The following is a 7814-nucleotide window of genomic DNA, read 5'->3' as shown; positions in this document are numbered from 1 at the left end:
CCACTTCGTATCTTTGCCGCTCGCACCGCCATCTTGGAAAAATTCGGAAAGAGCACATCGAAATCTATCTATAAAACCACCAATTTGCAAAACTCCCGGAAAACTTTCATGATAAGCCCCCTTTTGAGCACGAAATGACTGGACTATATTGACAAAATACCACCGACATCGACAGAAGAAGATGCAGGTGATACATTCGAGGCTCGGATCTTGCCAGGACCACGACCTTCAAACAAAGGAACGACTGGAGGAGAGCGAGTAGGTAGATACCTACTAAGAGTACGCGACAGGCCGAGGTGGCAATCGATACTAGCACAGCCCCCGCGCTAACCCGGGTCGAGACAGCGTGAGTGACGTGCGGGTATAAGGGGCGTCCCGCCGCCTCTTTTGAAGTATTGAAAAGAGCAACCGCCGAGTTTCTTGCTGGTTCTTCTCGGTAGGAACGGCATTCCGAACCAGTGGTAAATTATTTGACGATTCAAAACCACTTGTAAAAGTCAATTTGAATAAAAATCTATTCTATTCTATTAGGTATATTCTATTCATAGCCCGATTGCCATCACGACCTGTCGCGTATACTAGTACCTAGTGTAGTAGTTACAATAGATATGATGGAATTAGTATGTAGGAACAGGAGTAAAACAATTTTGTTGAGCATTAACGTAGATAGAGGGTTCCGATGGTAATCAATTTAATTGGAAATTTCCTTTGATTAAACGCAAAGACGTTGTTAGAAGTTGACCCAATAAAAGCGGATCGTCCGCAAAAAAATACCTACTTGCCTATATATTTTATACAAATTATATATTTTAATCACTTGCGTATGAAAGTGAAAGGATTTTAAAAACTATTGTTACCCGACTGCGGCAAAGCCAAAAGGAAGGGTTATGATTTTAGCAGTCTTTGTACTTACATGTATGTTTGTATCCAGATTCTGTGCGTTCCACCGTAGCGCCTAAACTACTGGGCCATTTTTTTATGAATGAGGTGTCAATTGGTTCGCAGTAAAGGTCCGGGTGACATAGGCTAAATTTTAAACGAAAAAATTGACCTAACGGATGTTACATCAAAAAAACTGGAGGTCTCCAAAAAACTTTTTTGCTGTATCGAGTGGGATGTCAATTAATGAGAGAGGAAAAAACTCTGACCTCATAAATGAACAACTCGTACAACAACATTAAAATATAGGTACTAAGCGACAGAAAAATAATTTTACTCTAATATTTCAGCGTTTATTAAGACGATCGCAGTCGGGTTTTAGTTTTCAACTTTTCATGGTTTAGTTATTTTATTAAAATAAAAATTTAGGTATTAAGACGTATATTAGGAGTAACAAGCTTATTTTGTATTTGTTTTGCTGACCGTAAAACATTCGTATATCTTAAAATTTCCACCCAGTGAATCTTGCGGGCGGGCTAGATTATGCCAATAAAATTTATGTGAGGCGCATAGCGGCGCTACCCGCTACCGCTACCCGCTACCCATACCCGCTACCCATACCCGCTACCTATACCCGCTACCCGCGAGTACCAACTTTACTGTGTAATACCAACTAAAGTTTGTTCATTTACCTATAAGTATGTAGAGTAAATCAAAGTAAATGACGTGTAGAAACAGAAAACGGATAGATATGGGTTTAATCTATACTAATAAATAAAATATACTAATAAATAAAATTGGAGTGTCTGTCTGTAATTTCGAAATAACTACCTCATATTAAGCTCATATGGTTATTTGAACGATACCAACACTGAATCACACGTTTTTAAAATTTTTGTCTGTCTGTCTGTCTGTCTGTCTGTCTGTCTGTCTGTCTGTTTGAAAAGGCTAATCTTCGGAACGGCTGAACCGATTTTGACGGGGTTTAAACAGACAAATAGAGGATTGACCAGGGAGTAACATAGACTACTTTTTTAACCGACTTTCAAAAAGGGAGTTGTGTTTTTCTACCTATGTACAGCGAAATCTCCGAGATTTCTGAACCGATTTGCGTAATTTTTTTTTAATCGATAGAGGAACTTGGCGACATTGTTTCATAAAAAATTTGGAGTCCAACTCCTCAATCCTGATGCTGCAGGGGATCTGACCAATCCACGCGGGCGAAGCTGCGGGCATCAGCTAGTATTTAATAAGAAAACTCGAAGAGAGCCAGCGCATCAGACCTTAGTTTTTTTTTTAAGGCAAGCGCTTGACCACAATCACACCTGATGGAAAGTGATGATGTGGTCTAACATGGGACGCGTTTACATAGAAGGTGCCTATTCACACTTGTTTTAAAGATACCGGGTAAGTATTGGAATTGGTTGGAAACACATATCGCGGAAGAGTATTCCAAATCTTAGCCATGCGTATGAGTTATTATTTATATGAGTATTAGTTATTTTGTAAAAGCTGAAAGTTTATCTGCGTAGGTATGTATAGTCCCCAACATAGGGAGGGAACGATCAGCGAATATCAAGTTTGGGTCATGGTTGCTTTGGGATATAACAGGTACCAAATAAAGGTGTAAAGAATCTTATGTCAAAGTAAGTATAAAGTCTAATTTTTTTTTAAATATTTTCTTCGGAATAGTATTAGAAATGACGTCATGCATTGCCAGTCAGTTAGTACGTAGGTATCGTGGCCTTTGCGTGGTTTTAAGTTTTGACGTGACAACGTCTTATAATTCGATAGAGCCGGCTGCACGCACGAAAAAACATGACTCATGCGGCGTTACCTCGCTCTGAGGCGTTCCATGTAAAGCTTGAAGTGCAAGCGAGAGCGCGGAACGAGCGACAAAGAAGCACAATCGGCCTTTGTTGTCACGTTCAACTATCGTCAGTAAACCGACATTACAGACAACCAATTTTTTTTTAAAACCCGTGGGAACTCTTCAATTTTTCGCTATAAAAAGAAGCCTTTGTCCGCCACGGTACACAAGCTTGGATATGCGAGCTATCTCTGGTACCTACCTTTCGTCAAGATGGGCCGAGAAGAGGTAAAATACAGACAGACACACTTTCGCATTAATATTATGAAGTACTTAGTAGATATTAATTGATTTTCCAAGTGCTTTTCATATAGAATACCTATCAATTTCTTAGCAGATTTACCTATCTTAGCTATTAAGTAGGTACATAGGAAAATTCGTAGGTGTTCTAAAGTTTGACCTTCAATATACTTTATCCAAGGTCTACCTACTGAATAATACATATTAGAATATCTTGGTAGATACTTCAGTTAGGTATACAATCGGTACCTACCTACTTAGGTACTAAGTAGTCGGTTATTTACGAGGTCACGTGAGTCAAACTAAGAACAACGGAGAAGTTAGAAGATAAATCTTAGCTCTAGTAACATTATATGAACTCGCGTGTGTTCTGAAATTATTTATTAGGTTTCCTTTCCATTATATTGGATCAGGATGTAGTATACAGTATCTAAACTTTTGAACCTAAAACAAGTGTAAATGAAAAATTTACAACACCCCCGACTAGTGAAGGTTACAGTAACTAGAAAAGAGCTGATAACTTTCAAACGGCAGAACCGATTTTCTTGGATTACTTATAGCTAAGGACACTCTCGATCAAACCACCTTTCAAACAAATATCTAAATAAAAATCGGTTCATTAGTTTAGGAGCTCCGATGCCACAGACAGATACACAGATACATAGATACACAGATCTACACGTCAAACTTATAACACCCCTCTTTTTGGGCCGGGGGTTAATAACAATAGGTTCAAAAGTTAAGATAAGTAATTTATCACCGTTATCATGATCTTCAGATTGCCGGCCCACTATTGAGCACAGGACTCATCTTAGAACGAGAAGGGTTTAAGGTCATAGTCCGCCACGCTGGTCAGCGGGCACCAACAAACTTCGAACACTTTTGAGAACATTATGGAGAACTCAAAGGCATACTTACAGGTTTCCTGACGATGTTTACCTTTGTACGGGAGCTGTGTGTCTGTGTGCTCGACAGTAGCTTAGCAATAGGGAAATTTCCCACCGAACGATGTTGTGCGCGGTAGCGCCAGCTGGGCCCACGGTTGTGCGTTGGAACTTCTATATAGTGCAATTTGATAAACGCTCTGTCAATGCGATTGAAAGTTGCGTGTTTTTCCTTGAGTTTCCAACTAAGCTACCCGTGCTGCCATCTAGGCCGTGGCTCGTGAGTTATCAGGCTGAGGTTCATGTATCATGCGTTGTTGACTGCTTGAATTTAGAAGCGACATCTTGTGAATGTGGCAACCGCTACACCTTCAATCCCGAGCACGTATCTCTAACTTTTCTGAGTTTGGTACCTACGCAGTATGTATAGGTATCTACTTAGGTAGGTATGTGCGTTTTAAGCAATTAAATATCACTTGCTTTAGCGGCGAGGGAAAACATCGTGAGAAAACCTGCACACCAGTTTCCATAATGGGAAATTTCTCAAAGGTGTGGGAGTTCTCAGTAATGGGCCGACAATGGTTTGAAATGATGATTATGATGCTGCCTTCATTAATTAGTAGGTAAGTAATAGGAAGGTAGTAGGTACTTATATCAATTTTGGTAAAAAATGAAAGAACCCTTACTTACTTACCTACTTAGTGTAACCTAAAGTCACTTTAAACGTTAGCAGTGATTTAAAGTCAGTAATTGGCCTTAAATCGATTGATGGCTCCTCTTTGCCCGTAAGTTGATAGATGCCCTCGACCGAAGCCTCTCACCCGATCAGATCAGAGACAATTTTATCATCATCAGCCTATTTAATACATCATCCTGATTTGTCTCATCCAGCCACTCCCCTATCTTCTTAAAGTCGTGGTTCCAATGGATTTGAGGACGTCCCACACTGCGCTTTTTTATCGATCACAAGTTAGGTAGCCCTTGACTGCGATCTCACCTGGTGGTAAGTGATGATGAAGTCTAAGATGGAAGCGAGCTAACTCTGCAGGGGTATGCGCCGGGATCTCAACCGGGGACCTCCTGCTTTTGAGACCACTGAGCCAGGGAGGTCGTCAAAATATTATCGCCGTTCCCAATATCTCATAAAGCGCCTACATAATCCCGCACAGCAATCTACCAACACATATCAACATAAAACTTCTTCATATAAGGCTTCCCAAGACGATATTAATATTAAGATTACACCCCCGGCCCGGGAAAACGGGGTGCAAACGTCTTAGAAACATTTCACGGGAAAGTAACCTCTAGTGGTGATAAAATAGGGGTGTGAATGGGGTGGCGGGTGACACAGCGGAGGGTGGCTCGCGGGAGGGTGGGTGAACTTGAGGGGAATGTAAAAACCACCCTCGCGATCGACTTATATGCTGTATCAAGACACATACGGGCTGAGATGAGAATGGCGCTCATGCGTTTTCCTTTTTAATCGATTAAATAGATGAATAGATAGATACAATTTTATTTGGGCACAATTTACATCATGCGAAGGAAGCTCGCTTTCTTTGGACATTTACAGAGAGGAGGACAATTCTCATTCCCAAGATTAGTGTTGGAAGGCAGAATTGCAGGCAAAAGAGCTCAAGGTCGCCAAAGACGCAAATGGTTGGAAGATATAAGGGGGTGGACAGGGCTTAGTTACCCGAAGTTGAAAGAGGCGGCTTTAAATAGAGAAGCTTTTCGTATGATGATCGCCAAACTTCGTTTCGAAGAAGGCACGCGATGATGATGATGATGACAATTTACAATTCAAGCTTACTGAAGTAAGAAAATATTTTATCTAGTAAAATGTTCGTGGAACAATTAGTAAAATACGAAAGGCTTAGTACGACTTAACTAAAATAGTACCGGTACTTATTTTCGGTGTAGGAGGTAGGCACATACCTCAAACCTTCCGCAATTGAAATCCAGAATAGAAGAGAAACTCGATCAAGAGTGTTTATTTTTAAACAATTCTACAAAACTACATATTATAATTTTGTTTTATAGTTACATGTTTTACAAAAGTTCCTCCAAGTTCTATGCACAAAATAAACACTAAGTTTCTTTATCTATGATGTCATAGAATTTCTTTCATCGACTTGGCCAAACCGACTTTGTGGACTGGGAATTTATCTTTCGTTAAATTGGTTTCGTTAAACGTGGCCGTGAAAGCTAGAAGACGGACAGACACATCAAAAAAGTATAAATTAATAAATTGAAACGAAAAAATATTCATTCGATTTAATTACTGTGAAGTTATAACCTACTTGTAGGTATATACTTTTGTGCATGTATGGAGCATGGATTACGTAAAAAGAAAAAATAGTTGAAAATTATCAGTTACCCCCATTTCCGCGCAGGGTTCGCACCCCCCTAAAATTTTACCTTGGCTCGTTCCTCCGCGGCGCGTACATACATACACATTTACTGCGAATCTTCGCGGCTCTATGTACTAAGTCTTTATTTACTTTATTAGCTAGTTACTACACCCGGTTTTACTCGCCTACAGTCAAGTAGGAAAATTAAAAAAAAAAATAGGTAGGTAGGATTACTTTGTATTTGGTATTTGAGAGACGTGTGATATTATCAGCCAATTAGGTACGCTAGGTTATCAATGTTGTTCCTAATGTTAACTCCTAGCCTCGATGAGCCTCGATAGCTTAACGGATAGGTACTCAGCGGACTGAAATCCGAAAGGTTGCCGGATCAAATCCCACTCGTTGCACCATCGTCATACGTACTCTTAGCACAAGCTTTACGCTTAGTTGGAGAGGAAAGGGGAATATTAGTCACAAGGATAAACTTGGCTAATATTTAAAAAAAAGAACTGGATGGGTGATAGACTTTGGGGTTCCGAATTTTACCTTGGCTCGTTCATCGTATTTACTTCTCTTCGCGGCTCTATGAACCAGCTTTTATTTACTTTGCAAGGTAGTTACTGCGTCTTGGTTTACTCACTAGTAGAAAAAGTTAGTAAAAAACTCACACCTAACTAAAAAAAGTAAGTTTTTTATTTAGATACAAGTTAGCCCTTGATTGCAATCTTACTTACCTGGTGGTAAGTGATGATGCAGCCTAAGATGGAAGCGGGCTAACCTGGACGCTGTGGACGGGGTATGTCAGTTTTTATTAAACCCATACTTACCCCTTTGGTTTCTACGTGGCATTGTACAAGAACACCAAAACGCTCGCCGGCACGGCTTCGTCAGTAGAGCAGTAACTAGCCACGTCCGAAGCCTCCCACCAGACCAGACCAGAAATTTTGAAATTATAAAATTTCAAACCCCTGGCGGAAATCAAACTCGGGACCTCCTACTAATAAAACCACAGCGCTTGCCACTGCGCCAGGGAGGTTTTCCAAAGGATAAGTTTATACCTAGTTAGGACTCTCTACCAAAAAGCTGTGATAGTATATACTTAGTACTTAGTTCTTAGTAGGTACTTAGTTAAAAACTTCAAACTTCCTATTCGGAGGGTCCGTAGATCGATCCCAGGCACACACCTTTAACTTTTCGGAGTTTGATACCTATGTGCGTTATTAAAAGCAATTTAACATCACTTGCTTTATTAGTGAAAGTAAGTGGGAAAGTAAGTGATAAGTGGGTCGGTATCGTGTGGAAACCCTGAGAGTTCTCCATAATCTTCTCAAAGGTGTGTGAAGTCTGCCAATCCGTACATACTTGACCTACGTGGTGGACTTGGGCCTAAACCCTTCGCATAGACAGGCGCTCAGAAAAGATTTTTGATAAACAAAATAGGGGTTCGAAATTTGTGTAGTCAACGAAGTTTCAGGTATCATCTTACTAATAAATAAGTAAGTATATTATATCTAAATTCAATTAGATATATGTACACGTAGAGTCTAGACAAACCACAGGTAGGACGTATCTACCAGTTACAACTTA

This window comes from Maniola jurtina, chromosome 23, assembly GCF_905333055.1.
Source record: "Maniola jurtina chromosome 23, ilManJurt1.1, whole genome shotgun sequence".
NCBI classification, from domain to species: domain Eukaryota; kingdom Metazoa; phylum Arthropoda; class Insecta; order Lepidoptera; family Nymphalidae; genus Maniola; species Maniola jurtina.
Note: the sequence above shows the minus strand (reverse complement) of the source record.